This window comes from Pleurodeles waltl, chromosome 4_2, assembly GCF_031143425.1.
Source record: "Pleurodeles waltl isolate 20211129_DDA chromosome 4_2, aPleWal1.hap1.20221129, whole genome shotgun sequence".
In the NCBI taxonomy this organism is placed as follows: domain Eukaryota; kingdom Metazoa; phylum Chordata; class Amphibia; order Caudata; family Salamandridae; genus Pleurodeles; species Pleurodeles waltl.
In genome coordinates, this window is record NC_090443.1 from 757,842,992 (window position 1) to 757,861,374 (window position 18,383).

Below are 18,383 nucleotides of genomic sequence, written 5' to 3' on the forward strand. Positions count from 1 at the left end.
GTGGCTGAGGATCAGACAAACAGAGTGAATGTGTGGCACACAAAGAAGGTCCTTTAGGAAGAGGTGACTTGCTGGCAGTGGTGGCAGAGGACAAATGCCACATTCATTGTGGCGGCAGGGGACGAATGCAATATGTGTTCCATCAATCACCCTAATACTGTTGGGTATATGTCCCATTGCATAGAATGCTGCCTTCACAGTTTCCAAAACTTTCACCTGGGGGAAAGCAATGTTGCTGCACATGTGTTTCACCATGGCAGACACAACTCTTGCCAACATGGGATCCCCCTTCAGAACAAGTGGGCAAGTTCCTCACTTCAGCTGAGGTGCCCCCCACCCTCTTTCCCCCTGTGGTGCCTGCCCATTTCAACATGATGCCCCTGCACAGTGTTGTGCGGATGTTGTCAGGAAACAAGTTGGGGCTTGGACTGTGCTCTGTGGCCATGTGGGCCTTAAGTACTTTGGAATGGCCATTGCCACTTTCTGGACATTTACTACAACAGTTTTTTTTCTTCACATAGACAATATGGTGGCTGTTGGCATCAAATTACAATATCAGTTATACCTAAATATAGTCCTTGCATTATTATGCTGTGTATTCTGTGACATTGGTTTGCCTCTGCAGCTGGTTGTGTGCATGGTGTGTGTGTCAATGGTGTGTGTTGTGTGTGTGACTCTCCTTTTCCTTCCTTCCTCCCTTGCGTGGTAGGCAGCTGACCTCACTGTTGTCGTCTTCGTTGGTGTTGGTGTTCCAGGTGGAGCATGGCATAGAAGAGCATCGGGAACACTTGTATTTCCGGTTGCATGGTGGCGGTGGTCTCCTCTGTGTACTTGTTGGTGAGTCTTTCGCTTTCTGTGTTATGTTTCTGCCAGGCTTTTGATGCGTTGGTAGCGCCCCGGAAATCGTGGTGGTTTGCTATGCCATAATATGCTGGGCGGTACCTTGTCTTCTGCGTGGCTGTTGATGGCTGCTGTCGTGGTCAGCGTTAACACCCTGGCGGTTGGTGTGGTGTGGTACATTGGCTGTCTATGGGAGTTATCACCGCCATTTAATTACCGCCACTTTAACAGTCACCACCATGTCATAATGACCACCTGTGTTTGGTGTTGAATGGCTGCCTATGATGTTGAGGCAACTGGGCTGAGAGGTGTTCATGTGGCCACAGTGAGACTAACTGTTGGTGTCTGACCAGGTTGCCCAGATAGACCAGAACTATTCTCTACATCCAGACATCCAGGCGTGTCTTCTTCACTAAGGGCTTCATCCAGGGGGATGGTGGCAGTCTCTTCTGTGGCCTCTGTGTGCCAGTGGCAGCTTGACCTTTTGATGTGAAATGTACAGTGTTACTGGTTGTATTGTGACATCTACCTCCAACACTTTAGTGTTACAGTAAGCATAGACCTTGTACAACGTTAAGTTGCAGTTAATCAAATTGTGGCAAGTACCCATGTTATTGGTTGTATTGACATGATCTTTTTGATAGAAGCAGCTGCTGAAATAAGCAGTCATTAGCACTTGGGAGGATGGTCTGAGAATTATTTCCATTATAGTCATAACAGTGGCTAGGCAACATGTGACTTTGACCATTTGGAGGCTGTTAGACCTGACAGCCTTAGGGTGGTCTTCCCCCAACTTTTTGCCTTACTCCATCTATTTTTCTGATCTTGTTTTTGCTGGCTTTAGGACTCAGTGCACGTTACCTTGCTGGCCAGTTTTAAAGTGCTTCTGTTCCCTCCTCTAATCATAGTAACATTGGCTCATACCCAATTGGCATATTTAATTTACCTATAAGTCCCTAGTAATGTAAACTAGGTGTGCCCAAGAGTCTGCCATTTAAATGCTACTAGTGGACCTACTGCACTGATTGTACCACCCACATAAGTAGCCCCTTAACCATGTCTCAGGCCTGCCATTGCAAGGCCTGTGTGTGCAGTTTTACTGTCACTTTGACTTGGCAAACTACTTGCCAAGCCTTAAATTCCCCTTTTCTTATATATAAGTCACCAGTGAGATAGGGCCTAGTTAACCTAAAGGGCAGTGTGCTATGTAGGTAAAAGGCAGGACATGTATTTATAAGTTTTACATGTCCTTGTATTGAAAAGCTCCCAAAGTCATTTTTTAACTACTGTGAAGTCTACTCCTCTCATAGGCCTGCATTGGACATTCCCTTATATACTTTTAAGTGGTAAATTCTGATCTGAATGCAGTAGACTTGCCATATTTGGTATGGTTGGAATGGTAGTAAGGAATCCCACTTACTGGTGAAGTTGGATTTTACATTACTATTTCAGAAATGCCACTTTTAGAAAGTAGGCATTTCACTGCACTTACTGCCATCTGTGCCTTACAGCCTGTCTCCATACCACGTCTGGTCTGTGCTGGTTGATAGCTCCCCTTGTGCATTCCACCCAGACAGCCATACACTCTGGGTACTCAGGGTACTCAGCTGCATTCATCCTCATACTGATGGGTTTCTCTGGGCATGGAGGGTGGAGGGGTTCTCACTTACACTTCAAAGGCCAGTGACCTGCCCTCACAAAAGGATTGATAAGTCCCCCCAACAGGGCTCTTGGCAAACAAGGCTGGGCTGAAAGTGGAACTTGTGCACTTCAAAATCACTCTTTGAAGCTTCCCCCACTTCAAAGGCACTTTTGGATACATATACTGGGTCTCTGACCCAACAAAATCATCAGACAATTCTGGATCTACAACCTGACTGTGCTGGAATGGCTCTGCCTTCCCCACAAGTACTCTCCAAGGGCTTGGATTGAGCTTGTCTCCTGTTCTGAAGTCTCAGGGCCACAAAGGCTTCAACAAAGAGAAGACAATCTCCATGCGCCAGAAAATCAATGCAATGCCTGCAGAAATCGATGCAATGTCTGCCTCGCGGCTGGCATCACCTACCAGATTGACACAGCGCTTGCTCCTCCTTACAAGCGCATTTAGGATTTTCAAAACATTGTACCTGGTGATCAAAATAACCCTCACATTACAGTGAGGAACCAATGCTCCTCTCCTGGAAATCAATGCATCACCTTGCAGCAGGGAAAGAAACAACACATTGTCTGCGCTGCACTGGAAAATCTGATGCAGTACCTTTTTTCAATGGATCTCCTTCTCTGCAGCACCCAATGTGTTGTTGCTTTTGATGCATCCCAGGTACTGTGTGTTACAAGTATACAACCACTGAGTCCTAGGGATTGAGACTCAATTAAACTTTTAGAAAGCAATATCTTGACTTGTGCATATTGGAATTTTGTTATTTTGGTCTGATTTGATTCAGATAAATATTATCTATTTTCCTAAACTGGTGTGGAGTACGTTTTGTATTGTTTTCACTTTGTTACTGTTTGAGGTATTACACAAATACTTTACACATTGCCTTCTAAGGCAAGCCTGCCTGCTCTGTGTCAAGCTACCAGAGGGTGAGCACCGGATAATCAAGGTTGTGTAGTGACTTATCATGACTAGGATTGTGGTCCCTACTTGGACAAGGGTGTATACCTCTTCCAACTAGAGACACCATTTCTAAAAGAAGCCCTGTTGAGTGTGATGCAGGCAGACCTACAATTTTGTTGGATAAATGACTGGAGTCATCATGTGCATCACGCAGTGGGAATGAATACTGCCATTACCATTCTGGTGATGCACCTTGAGACCTCAGGTATATGTGCAACACACACACTGGGTAAGGTGGCATTCCTATTTTCAATAGTTTCATCTTGGGTTAGCAGGTCAAGATGGAGCTAGGTAGACAGACTCATCTCTGAGTTGGGCATGATCTGTATTGGCCACTCCCAGGGGAGTAAACTTCAATTGAGAGTTAGCAAGCAAGGGTATTTGGACAGGTGACCACCTGTCTGGTGTTTTGAGTTAGAGAAACCGTGCCTCCTAGGAGTTGCAGTCATGTCACTCTCTGTACTACACATACACTTGACAAATGTTATCCTCCCAGGTGAGTAAATTGCATTTGAGAGTTCACTAATAGATATGTTTGGGCAAGTGAACACTGGTCTTGTGGTTGGAGCTAGAGGAACAGGGCCTATTGGGCTTTGTAAGAGCAGGTCACTCCAGCTTCTTCCCACCACCATACAAATGGTATCCTTCCAGGTGAGGTAACCTCAAATGAGGGCTAACAAACATGGACTTTTGTGCAAGTGAAGACTGGGCTTGTAGGTGGAGTTATAGAAGCAGAGCCTCCTGACCTTAGCAGTCTTGTAACTCCCTCTACTTCACACACTTGATAAATGTTATCCCCCAGGTGAGTACACTTCATTTGTGAGTTACCTAACAAGGGCATTTGGAGAAGAGAACACTGTACTGGTGGTTGGATTTACAGTAACAGAGCCTCCTGGGAATTGCAGTCTTGTAACTCCCTGTACTACACACACTATACAAATATCCCTCCCAGGTGAGTACACTTCATGTGTGAGTTACCAAACAGGGGTCCTTGGAGAAGAGAACATCGGGCTGGTGAGTAGAGTAATAGTAACAGAGCCTCCTGGCCTTAGCGGTCATGTCACTCCCAGTACTACACACACTATACAAATGACATCCCCTCACTTGATTATACTTCCTTTGGGAGTTGACAAAAGGGTAAGGGCAAGCGACCACTGGGCTGGTGTTTGGAGTTACAGATACAGGGACTGCTGGGAGTTACAGTCAGGTTACTCCCTCTAGTATATAAACTATACAAGTGGTATCCTCCCAGCAGATTGCACTTCAATTGAAAGATACCAAACATTGGTAGTTGGACAAGAGAGCACTGGGCAGGTGGTTGGTTTTACAGATACGGGACATTTCTGCCTTCGTAGTCATGTCACTCCCTCTACTTCCCACATTTGACAAATGGTATCCTCGCAGCTGAGTAAGTAAACTTACATGAGAGTTTGCTAAACAGGGGTCTTTAGAAAGTAAACACTGTTGCAGTGTTTGGACTCAGGGAAACAGTACTGCCTGTGAGTTGAAGTCAATGGTTTCCATCTACTTCACACACTTGACTAGTGTTACCCCCAGCTCTAGGTGAGTAACAGGGGTCTTTGGACAAGAGAACACTCCGCTACAGGTTGGAGTTGCTCAAACAGTGCCTCTTGTGAGTTATAGTCATGTCACTCTCTCTACTACACACACTATACAAATGTTATCCTCCCACATGAGTCCACTTCAATTGATAATTGTGAAACAGATGTATTAGGGAATGTGACCACTGGGCTGGTGTTTGGAGTTGCTGAAACAGTGCCTCCTGTGAGCTGCAGTCAGGTCACTCGCTCTGCTATACACACTTGACCAATGTTCTCCCCCTAGATGAGTACACTTCAATTGAGAGTTCACTAACATTTGTTGTAGCATGTGACCACTGTGCTAGTGTTTGTAGCTACAGGAAGAGTGGCTACTAGGAGATGTAGTCATGTCAGTCCCTGTACTACACATGCTTGACAAATGTTATCTCCCCAGATGTGTACTCCTAAATTGATAGATAACAAGCAGAGTTATTTGGACAAGTGAACACTGGTCTAGTGTTCGGGGTTATAGAACAGTGCCTGTTGGGAGTTGCAGTCATGTCAGTCCCTGTACTACACACACTATACAAATGTCCTCTCCTCAGGTGCGTACACTTCAATTGAGAGTTACTTCATAGAGGTTTTTGGACACGTGGAGTAACAATGAATGAGGCAAAAGGTGAGCTGCGAGCATGCGTGACATTGCATTTTTGTGACATTTGTAGTGTTATGACTTACCCGACTCCACTCTACCAGGTAATCTTGTCAAGCCATCAAGTGCAGGATGGCCAATTCCTTCTACTTCCAGGAAATGAGATGAAATGCAGCACTGGGAGGGCCACCACCAGCCTTCTTGGCCTTCAGCTGGTGCCTGGAGACCAGGGAATGGACCTTGCCCTTGAGGTCATTTCCACTTTTTCTGATGTCCTCCCTTGTGCATAGGGTGGTGCCTATTGCATTAACTATGTCAATGATCCTGTCCCACGTTTCAATTATCCTACTGAGAGGAGTATGCTGGACTTGTGCTCCAAACAATTTTGGCTCTGCTCCTATGTTTTTGTCCACCATGACTCTTAACTCATCTTCTGAAAAACAAAGATTTGTTAGATGTGGCATGGTGGAAAAAAACTACGGGTGACAGTGACTTGCTAAACAGGGGAAGTGCAAAAGGGTGTGAATTTACAGAAGTGTGTGAGGGTATTTAATGGGATGGTGAAAAAAGGGGTGCCTAATATATGGATTCAGTGGACAAAAAGCATACTGGCTACTGTGTTTTGTATTGATAATGAAAAGTATTGTAGTGTGTGAAGGGGTGTGTTTTATAATGTCCTTTGCAGCTTTATCGAGTGTGGCAATGTGTGTCAGCTGTGTTGTTCTAAAATTCATCTGATGTGCAGTTGAGTATTACTTTACTGATCAGGGCGACTGTGTGCTTGTAATGAGGTTGGTTGTTTCCGAGCCACCGTGCTGCTGATGGCCTCTCTTTTTTGGTTAGAGGTCCTGCCTGTATAACTCATAATATGGTGGACTGAAAGACAGTCAACATGGTGGTCTTTTCAGGCCTGCAAAGATGGAGGTCTGGTGGTCCACTGCCAAACTCGTAATGAGCCCTAAGAGTCTTGTCTATTAATGATTTGAAGTGCAGGTCATGGGACATCGTTGACTGCACAACTGAGATAGCACAGTAACAAATTTGTTGTGGTTGTACTGCTATTGATTGTGTTGGCGGAGTCTGATGCACAAAGGTGACACCACATTGACCAAATTATTTCCCGCTGGTCTAGATTTCATTGTTGTGGGTGTAAAACACTTTTTGACTAAAAAGTCAAAGGTGTGAAAAACTTGCAATTCTGGTTGCTCTCTTGTTCTTTGATTTCTTTAGAAGAAGCAAAGATTGTTTTTCTATGTTGCCTAGAATTAAAGCTGTGTGTGTGTAATAAGAAATTGTAAAGGAGGGTGAGCCACTTCAATGAGCAAGTTTTTACGTCAAATTGTGCCACTCTGGTATCAGCCAAGTGGTGTAAACATTGTGCTGAGAATGGTTGAGCTAAAGTGAAGAGCTGTGCAGTAATTTGTTAATTGATTTACTTAGCCTTGTTGGGTTTGGGAAAAAGGGAGTTCTGAAATGTAATGTATACAAAACAGAATCAAAACATTGAAGCTTTGTATTTTGTTTGCCATTTGTTGAAATTGAATTCAAAATCATGCCATTTTTCAAAGCTATTAGAAGTTTTATAAGAGGCAATGTAACTATTGCATTATTGGAGGATGAAGAGGCACCTCCTGAGGGTACGCCAGCATATCATATGATGATTGAGGAAAGGTTACATACAGGTGTATAGCTTTGTCAATGGCTCAAGATCACCCAGAAGGAAGATCTATTGAGTTTTCCAAGATGGGTTACAATTTTCGAATTATTGACAGATTACGAGAAATACTTTGTGAAATGAAGCTGCCTCCAAGACGTATATAACTTGAAGCACTATGTGCTTGGGAGAAAATGTCTTGTACTAGAGATAGAGAGAGGTACCAAAGATGAACACAAAGAGCTATGAGAAATTATGAAGATGCGATATGGGATGAGCAACAGCAAAGGAGGAGAATAAATATAGTAGAAGGGACAAGGGTATACCCTGTAATAATAAATGAGAAAAATAAAAAAATGGAAAAGTACGAAATACATAAATGGAAACAGATTAAAGGGGAGAAAGAACCAAAAGATGAAACAAAATCAGGCATTGATATGGATTTGTGAGATTATATTTTAGATGATGTTTTGGCTGCCTGTCCACCAACGTATGTGGGTCTTCTGACAGATACTGATGCAACTGTGACAATGTGACAGTGGCTGCAGTTTCTATTGATCCAAATGTATGTCAGATTGAAAGACCATTACAAATGACTCAACCAGTTGTTAACCAAATACTAGTGAATCAGCCAGTTGTAGCACCGCCTGTTACAACATAGACTGTTGTTCAGCAAGGAATCCCAAATGTTCCAGCTCAAATAAAGAGTGCCCAGGTAGTGACACCCACAGGTGTTAGTGACACCTACAGGTGTTACTGCTTCCGTAGTGATGGTATCAGAACCTGTTACCAGGATAACTACAGCCCAGCCAGTGGTTACATGTTTAACAAACACAATCAATGCCCAGATAAATTGTGCACCAAATACAGTAGCTCAGGGAGCTGTTGGAAGTACATCATTAACAAGATGTACTCCGACTTCACAAAAATCACAGATTGTTATGTAGATGCCACCACAGATGATGCAGATATTAGCAGAAGGAAGGCAAGTTGTTTTCGTGATAGGAACAGCATATGGAGAGATGAACTTGTGTGAAGATGGGATTTTTCCTCCATGGTTGAAGGAAGTTGTTAGGAAGGGTACAAAGACAGAGGACATAGAGAGACTGAGTACTAGCTCAGGTTCAGAGTCTGAAAGACCACTGAATGTCACAAGATTAAAAATTGAATTAGAGGAAATATTTAGAGGGTGTTTAGATCTTGATGATGTGAATCATTACCAAGAAAAAAGTATTTACTTATTTGTGCAGATAAATTATAAGAAGAGCTGCAGCTGTACATGCCAAATTAACTGAATAAGCAAATAAATGAAGTTGATCTTTCTAAAAGTATCCCATTCCTGAGACGTTTCAAGGTAGAGCTGGATGATGAGTGGATTGAGACAATGCGTTCTTACTTAATGGGTAAAATGTGTCCACTGCTTGAGTGAATTTGAGAAATTAGAAAACAAATAGGCAAAGAAACATGAAAATAAAATTAAATCGGCAGAGACAGCTAAAGTAAAAAGAAAGCCACCTTTAGATCCCCTAGATGATGAGGGAAGTACAGCTTGCCCATTGAGAGAGGTGCCGGGTTGAGGATATGTTCATGTACCTTGGAGAAGGGAGGATCTTGCATCATTTACAAACAATTTTCTGAAAATGAAAGAGAACTCTATGCAGTGGCATGAACAAGTTGAGAAGTTTGTTAAGATTTTGATGGTGGTGTTGTGGCTTTATTTGAAATGTTCTTTGACATTGTTCTTCTAAATTATTGGTGGGCTGAATGCAAAATTGCTGATCAGTTGCCAGATGCACAGCATAGAAGAGATCTTCGCACTAATCATCTCGTGTGATAAATAAATATAATAGGGTGATTACTTGTCTGAAAGGCAGAGTCCCTCAGAAGGATTTGGATTATGTGAGGTTGAATCAAATATAGGAAGAAGTAAAGGAGTCTGTGCATGAATATTATGAAAAAGTGTTTAAGGCATTTCAGCAGCATACAGGTCAAACACATCATGAATCTACCAACATGTGATTCTTCAGTTCCCAGTTTGTGCTTGGTTTGAGGCCTGAAATTAATCACCAAAAACAGCAGAGTGCAATTTGTTGGCAGGCTATTTATGGCCTTTGTGGTGCAGGGCAGTGCAGCAAGTCACTTTGCAGCGCTGCCCTGTGTCAAGGGATACACACGGAAGAACGAGTCCGGAACCACATGGTTGTGAAAAATGAAAGCGAAACAATGCTTTCGTTTTTCAAGACTCCCTAGTTTTGGTACCTTAACCACGCATGTCTGAACAATGTACATGCGTGGTTAAGGTACAGAAGGGAGTCAGAGTGGACGCGGTGGAGGAGGAGGTAAGTTTGGCTGGGACTCGGGCTGTTTTGGAAGTGGGGGCTGGGGGTGATTAGAGTTTAGGGAGGGCAGGGTTTAGGTTTTAGGGGCGGGGTGGGGACTCGGGTATTTTTAGTTTTTGGGGTGGGGTGGGGGTGATTAGAGTTTAGGGAGGGTCAGGGTTTAGGTTTAAGGGGTGGGGGGCTGGGATGGAAGCATGCTAGGTCGTGCATGCTGATTGGTAATGCCTTTACCAGGAATGCGTTTACAATGGTAAAATCATTGTAAACACATTTGTGGTAAAGGCATTAGTGCTTCGAACGAGGTCATTGTTCCGACCTCGTTGTTGAGTCACGGGTGGTTTAGGCACCTGTGTTTAAGACATATAACCCTTTGTCACAGGGAAAGGGCAAGAATGCACTATATTTATCGAATATGGTGCATTCCTGTCCTTTCCACCTGCGCTAGTGCCCTTTTGGCAGCCTAGCATCAACTATAGAATCCTTGCACCATGGCTCAGGGGTCCCTGCATTGCATGCAGGACTTTTCTTTTGTAAAGAAAGGCCACTTTCTAGCACAAAAACACCCCTAATGTTTTTTTTCTTTTTCTAAGAGGAGAAATAAACACATTTCTCCCTGTTATGCCTCTCCTGGGGAGGCATATCATTTTGGCAAATTCCCAAGTTAACAAGTGTTTGTAAATCCAGGAATGCGTCAAAATCCTTGGATGTTTTATGGGAACATCCGAGCAACACTCATGGAAAAGCCTCCCTAGTGCAAAGTAATGTAATACAGCCATTTGCACTGTGTTGCATAACTCGAGATTTATGAAGCCACGCAGGGCCAGGAAAGGTCGCCTTGCGTGACTACATAAATGGCATTTAAGGTATGCATCACTTATGATGCAAACAGGCCATGACTAAGGCCCTTAATCTTTAGATGAGGTCCTTAAGTATGAGGAGTATTACAGTGAGCAAGAGATGAAACAGAGGAATCTTAAAGAAAAGTTAATGGTAGCACAAACAAATCTGGCATAGAGAGGTTTTCAGATCCAGGCATTCCCAGGAAATGGTGCTACAGTGCAAGGTGTTGGTGTTCAAGACAGTGTGCAAGGAGCTGGATTTCAAATGGGAATGCAGGGGTGCTCAAGGAGGAATGGTTGTCACACAAGGTAGAGATTGATGAGTTCCGATTGATCCAAATACAGGTGTTGAAGTTGTTACATTAAAGAAAATGACTCCTTGTCATCGTTTTAACAGGGTAGGCCATTGGAAGTGTGAGTGTAGGCTCAATCCAGACAGAATAAACAATAATCAGTCACAGGGAGGAAACCAAATACAGATGCAAAATGTGCCTGTACAACAGGTGCAAGTACTAATGCATAATCAACTTCAAGGGATGCCAGTCTTACAGGTCCCTATGGGTCAATAGTATGTGCATAACCTAAGATTAAATCAAAATCAGTCACCCTAAGTAAACTGAAATACAATGCAGGTACAAAACAAAATTGCAATTCCACAATTTGCCATGTTTAATGACAAGAACTTGGACTCAGACATGTCACAATGATCGTGCCTGAGAAGGGAGGCACATTGTGTGCTTGGTGCAGTTTTAAAGGTAGATAAGAGTGGACCATTTGCAGAAAGTAAAGTGAATGGCCACCAAGTCTCATTTCTGATTGACAGTGGAGCTACCTTTTACACTGTTAGAACAGCAGAAGTCCCATACCTACCACTCTCAGGAAAGAAGATAAAAGTCGTAGGCGTTACAAACAATCCAGTCTCAAAATAATTTCCTGTAAAAATATGCTCATTTAAAGAAAATCATCAGTTTGTTGTTTGTGATTCAAGCCCTGTAAATCTATTGGGAATGGATACCTATTTTTGTTGTGTAAACTCAATTCTACAATCTATTGTACTCACAAAGGGGTTGAATTTCAAATACATGATGAGGATGTTGAGTTTAAATTGGCTAAACAACATATGGTAGGGCTTTACCCAATAATAACAGCAACAGATTTACCTCCAGATTTAAAAGAGACAGTAAATCCAGAAGAATGGGATTTCAGAGGAAAAGATGTCGGACTAATCAAACGTGTAGAATAATTTTCAATGCAATTTTTCCAAGAATATCGCCTTACCAAGTGACTCCAGAAATAACAGCAGTGATAACACCAATAATTGAGGATGTGATACAGAAAGGGATCTTAACCCCTTAGCTGGGACGGACCCCCCTTTGGCGAGGCTTTTTTTGGCTATTTGGGGTAGTTTGCACTTAAAGCTCCATAACGTTTATTCCACATAAGCTATCCATGCCAAATTTGCCTCCAGATTTTACAAAATCCTGGGGATTCCAAAGGGATTGTGGATTCTCCTGGTGAGGCCTGAGAAATTAGGCAACATGCAGGTAAAATGTGGGTTTTTGGGGAAAAGTGGGAAAAAAGTGCTTGAAATGAAAGCATCAGTTGTTTCCCATGCAAATGGCATCAACAAAGGGTTTATGGTGCTAAAATCATCATTATCTCAGCTTTCATGAACAGGCAGACTTGAATCAGAAAACTAAAACTGTCAACACAGTTTTGGCATTTTACCAAGACATACCCCAATTTTACTATTTTTTGTGCTTTCAGTCTCCTTTGAGTTAGTGAGTTAGTGAAATGGGTGTGAAACCAGTGGTGGATCTTGGACAGATAAACATTTCTGAAAAGTAAACAAAATTCTGAATTCAGCAAGGGGTCATTTGTGTAGATCCTTCAAAGTTTTCCTATAGAAAGTCACAGTTGAAATAAAACAAATATTTAAATTGGGTTGAAAAAACAGCCATTTCTGTCTATGTTTTCATTTGTAACTTTTTTCTAGTTATGGCAGATTTTCAAAAGCAATATACTATTATGCCCAATGGACACTTCTAGTTGTGCAGATATACAGGGCTTGTAGGTCACAAAGGACCCAAGGTACCCAGAGCCAAAAAATTAGCTGCACCTTGCAATGGGTTTTCATTGTGTACCGAGTATACAGCAATTAATTTGGTAAAATATAGTGAGTGAAAAATAGGTATCAAGGAAACCTATACATTTCCAAAATGGGCACAAGATGTTTAGTTTAGAAGCAGTGGTTATTTGCACATATTTGAATTTGGGTATCCTCATACCAGCATGTATATTATTACAAGACATTTCTCAAAATGGCTTTTTTCTTACACACTGTCTAACATATTTAAGGCGAAAATGCAGAGAAAGACAATATGTGATAACTCTTGTTCTCCTATTCTGTATTCCCAATAGTCTCCCAATAAATATTGTACCTCATGTGTGTGGGAAGGCCTAGTTCAGGCGACAGGAAATGGCCCAAAACCCAATGTGCACACATCACATTTTTCCACTGAAAACTGATGTGTTTTTTGCAAAGTGTCTAGCTGTGGATTTTGCTCAGCTGGCATCTAACGAAACCTAGCAAACCTGTATATTTTTTCAGAACTAGACACCTTTGGAAAACCAGGATGGGGTGACTTGTGAGGCTCTCACCAGGTTCTGCCACCCACAATCCTTTGCAAACTTCAAATTTTGTCTAAAAAACAAATTTTCCTCACATTTCGGTACTGCAAAGTTATGGAATGTGAGGGGAGCCACACACTTCCTTCCATCTATCATTCCCCTAAGTCTCCTAATTAAAATGGGACCTCACTTGTGTGGGTAGGCCTGGTGCTCATGACAGGAAACGCCTCAAAACACAACATAGACACATGACATTTTTAGACTGATAAAGGACGTGTTTTTTGCAAGGTGACTAGCTGTGGACTGTGGGCTCTAGCTCAGCCAGTACTTAGGGAAACTTAGAAATCCTGTATATTGTTGAAGGCTAGAAACCTAGAGGAATCCAGGTCGTCGTGAGTTGGGGGGCTTTCATCTGGTTCTTTCCACCAAGAATCCTTTGTAAACCTCAAAATGTGGCTAAAAAATACTTTTCCCACACATTTCTGTGATGGAAATTTCTTCCTTCCACTCAGCATTCTCCCAGGTCTCCTGCAAAAAATGGCACCTCACTTGTGTGGATAGGACAAGTGCCTGCAACAGGGAAGGTATCAAAACTTTTTGTGATGATAATGATAACTAAGGTCAGTGTAGCAATTAGTCCTGGGATTGGGAACTATAGAGGGAAAACTATCAAACCCAGCCATTTCTGAAAAGTAGACATCAAGGGGAATTCAGGAAGGTGTCACTTGTGAGTATTCCCCAAAGTTTATTTTCCAGAATGCCCTGCAAATATAAAACATTCAATAAAAGCAAATTGTTTTTCATTTCTGTGATGTAATCTACAGGAAAATGCAGGGATCCACAAACTGCTTAACAACCAGTGTTCCCCAATTTGTCCCAATAAAGACACTAACCCATTGGTGTGCCTGGGCTTAGTGCCTGTGACAGGAATGGATCACACAACGGTCAATGGTAATCCTTACATGAGGGCTACTGTTAGCCCTCGCATGATCCATTCCTGGTGCATGCTCTAGGCACAGGCACAAAAGTGCGGTAGCTTTTTTATCAGGACAAGTGGGGAAACACAGGGTGGTAGGATTTTCGTGGATCTCTGCATATTCCTGTAGTTTGCGTGACAGAAATGCAAGGAAAATTATGGCTGTTATTCAAAGATGGGGGCTACCCAAACCGTGCGATCGTACTGTAGGACTGCAAGGTGGGTTTCTGTAGCAACCCCATTTTGAGCGTATCTATTTTACATCCAGTGTCACAAGTAAAAGGTGGAATGTGGAGCTGAACTACATTGGGGAGCTGCCAAGAGAGAACTCTGTCTGTGCTTACCAGTGCACACACCTGCTGTCTGGGATTGGCTAATCTGCCTTTTGTCCAGCTGCACAGACTGTGCTTGTGAAGGAACAACACTACTGTCCTCATCGTCTCCCTCAGAATCACTGGAAGAGGAGTAGTCAGATGGGACTCTGCTGACTGAAAAATCACTCCCAGATTCTGCTCCATTGTCCTCTCACTCACATGCAGTCTCAGTATCTGCTGTCTCAGTCTCTGATCCTGCTTCAGAGCTGTCCTCCATAATCTGAATTAGGGCTTGAGCAGCAGTCATCCAACAAGACACCATCTCTGCTACTGGCTAAACTGTCCCTCTAAAACACTGACCTACGTAGAAGGTAGATATGGTCACAAAATGGCTGGTGGGAGTGTGTGTGTGATGTGGGCAACAGTAAAAGTCAGTCACCTTACCTTCACTTCTTCCCTCAATCAGCAGGTTCTCAGAAGACATTGAAAAAAAGAGAAACTATTACTTCACCTTCTCACATGCCCATCATCACAGCCTTTAGCGCTGGTGGCGGTCAGTCTGACAATCATTTTTGGTGCTCTCACTGCCATGACCTCCTCAGATTCCCTCACTACCACCCAGCAAAAGTGCCCTTAATCTCTCCATAGCACCCCTTGCACATACATTTCATTTGTTTTAAAGTGCAGATGTTAATTCTGATTTAATTAATTAAATGTTTAATGAATATTCATGTATTCTGAATGTTGAATTCACATAGAAAATGAAAAATAGAGAAAATAATGCACACATTTGAAAGTGTGACCACATGAGTGGCCATCAATGTTCACAAAGTGTACTTATTAATGGCTGAGCCTATATTTGATTCATGTAGTAATATGTCATATTGAGGGTTACACATTATGTATTAGCTTTATTAACTGTAGGCCTTAACTTAGAAAGGTCTTGACCTAGTTGCACGGCCTCATGTCAAGCTGTATTTCTTAGGCGTTTAATAAAAGTCTGCTTAGAGAATTAAATTGTGATTTTCCACTGTGCTGACCAAATGCTTGTAGCTAAAAGTCTTTCTCATGAGAACTGCTTGCTAGGAGATGATGTACCTGCTAATGCAACATTGTTAATGTACTTTGTGTAAGACTGACTATCCCAGGAGAAAACAAAGACCATACTGACTGGAGTATAACCTGCCACTATATTGTTACCTGACGAGCCGGATGATGAGAACAGTACGAAAGGAGCCAATCATTGACATGTGAACCATGCACAAGTGGAAATGTAGATTTGAGGTTTTAGTTTTATTGGACAAAGTGTGAACATGCAATCCCTTGACCAACAGGAAGTTGGAAATAGTTTTAGAAAATCTAACATAGCCGGACTCCACAGAGAGGAGACAGCCATTTTTGCCCTTTTTCTATCTTGCGAAGAAACATGCTTAACTTTACTGCTTAAAGACTTTGCCTTTTCTGAACTTTGATGCTGAATCCTGATGCCTTGCTGACCAGACTGATGTCCTGAGGACGAAGACTGTCTCAGCTTGCTGATCCAAACTGAGGATAGGTATATTGACTATGATGTTGTTGGCTATGTCTATTTGCTTTTGTTTCTAGGTACCAACCACTATTTTGATGGAGCCATAGTTAGTTGTTTTTCCAAAATTGCATTGACTAAATTGTTTTGCATGAATCCAAACATGTTATTCTAATCTGGTGTTAGTTAGGATCCTCACTAATGCAGTTCAAAACATGGATTAACATTTGATGTCTTTTCTTTGCTGAATCTGAGGGCCAGATGTATGAAGCAGTTTGCACGTCATGCACTTTGCAATGCATAAATGGCGTTTTACGATTCGGTGACCTGGTTACCGAATCGCAAAACGCGTTTGCGATTTGCAATTAGGAATGAGTGTTCCCTTCCTAATTACGAGTCGCAGTGCAATGCAGGATTGCTTTGTGACTGTGAATGCGGTCGCAAACCAATCGCAGTTTGAACCCTTTTGTAATGGGTGATAACCCATTCGCAAAAGGGAAGAGGTCCCCTTTGTGAATGGCACTGCAATTTATTTTTCAGAGCAGGCAGTGGTCCTTTAAGGCAAACGGGCTGCATTACAAAAAAAACAAAAAAACTGCTTTATTAAAAAGCAGTCACAGACATGGTGGTCTGCGATCCCTGTGAGGGCCACCAATCGCAAGGGGGTCGCATATTGCGACCCACCTCATGAATATTCATGAGGTGGGCCTTTGCAACCCCCTTGCGATTTGCAGATGGTGTCAGGGACACCATCCAACATTCCGAAATGCGACTCGCAATTTGGAATCTTCCTACATCTGGCCCTAAATGTGTGCAATATCGTTTGCGCAGTTATCCTTCTATTAATTTGTACTGTAAATTTAGAATGTTTAGTAGCTCAAGCTTTGATTAGATTGCAAGTCTTTCATTGCTTCCATCAGCCAGTGTTGTTTCTGTACATTTGTCAATTGATTTTGAGATAAATCCCTGAGCTTTCAGCATGGCTCGCTAAAGCATTTCTCTTCAGATCATGTGATGGGGGACTGAGAGGCTTCAAAGGAAAGGAAAGGAATTTCCTTCCCTTTGATGCCTTTCAGAGCATTTCAGCAGCCGGACTGTGACGAGATCCGGCTGCTGAAATGACCACTAGGCACCGGGGATAATTTTTAAAATGGACATTGGATTAAGGTGAGCGACCCCTTGGTCAAGGGTCCCTCCCAAGGGGGGCAATTATTTTCAAGGCCTTTTCTGCCCTCTGGGGCCAGATCGGCCTATTGTTATCAGGCCGATCTGCCCCCAGGGGTGGCAGAAACCTCTAGGCAGTAGGGATTTTTTTTGTTTTGTTTTTGTTTTTTTAGAGGTGGGGGGCGACCCCTTAGGCAACCGTTGCTCCCCTAGGTGGGAAATTATATTTAGGCCATTTCTGCCCCCTATTTTTATCAGGCCAATCTGCCCCCAAGGGGGGCAGAAACCACTAGACACCAGGGAGTTTTTTTTAAGGTCAATTTCACATAAGGGGAGCGACCCCATAGGCAAGGGTCACTCCCCAGGGGGGGGGGGGAATGTATTTCAGGCCATTTCTGCAACCCTGGGGGCAGATAGGCCTATTGTTATTAGGCCGATCTTCCCTTAGGGAATGCAGAAACTTCTAGGCGCCAGGGATAATTTTTTATTTTGTTTCCTTTTTTTTCTCTTTTTCTCGGTTTACAGATGGGGAGCGACCCCTTAGGCAAGGCTCGCTCCACAGGGGGGCAATTTTATTTGAGGCCATTTCTGCCCCCTTTGGGGGCAGGTCGGCCGATTTTTCTTAGGCCAATCTGCCCCAAAGGCGGATAGAAACCACTAGACACCAGGGATTTAGTTTTTTTTTTGTGTCAATTACACGCAAGGTGAGCAACCCCTTAGGCAAGGGTCGCTCCCCTGGAGGACAAATTTATTTTAGGCCATTTGATTGGCCTATTTTCATTTTTTTTACAGATGGGATGTGCCCCCTTCGGCAAGTGGGGCAAATTTATTTTAGGCCATTTCTGCCCCCATGGGGGGGGGCAGAAACCACTTAGGCACAAAGGTTTGGTGTGTCGGTATCTGTGTGTTTTGTTTGAAGGGACAGCCCCTTGGGGGCACATTACAGTTTGCCATATCTGTCCCCCTTGTGGGCAGATCAGCCTATTTTTGGAAGGTCCATCTGCCCCCAAGGGGGGAAGAAAGCCCACCAGTGACAGGGAAGACTTTTTTTTTCAAAAAAGATGGTGGGGGTATGACCATACCCCCACCTCAAATAAATTGGGCCAAAGTTGTTCCGCCCACCAGTGGGCAGATGGGGGAATTACCCCTGATTCACTCCCCTGGAGGCAGAAAACCTACTAGATGCCAAGGAGTTAAAAAAAAATAGTGGGGTGGTGGCCACCAACCAGTATGGGCATGGTGATGTCCCCACCCCAACTGAAGGGTTAGCAGTCTTTCAGCTCCCCCC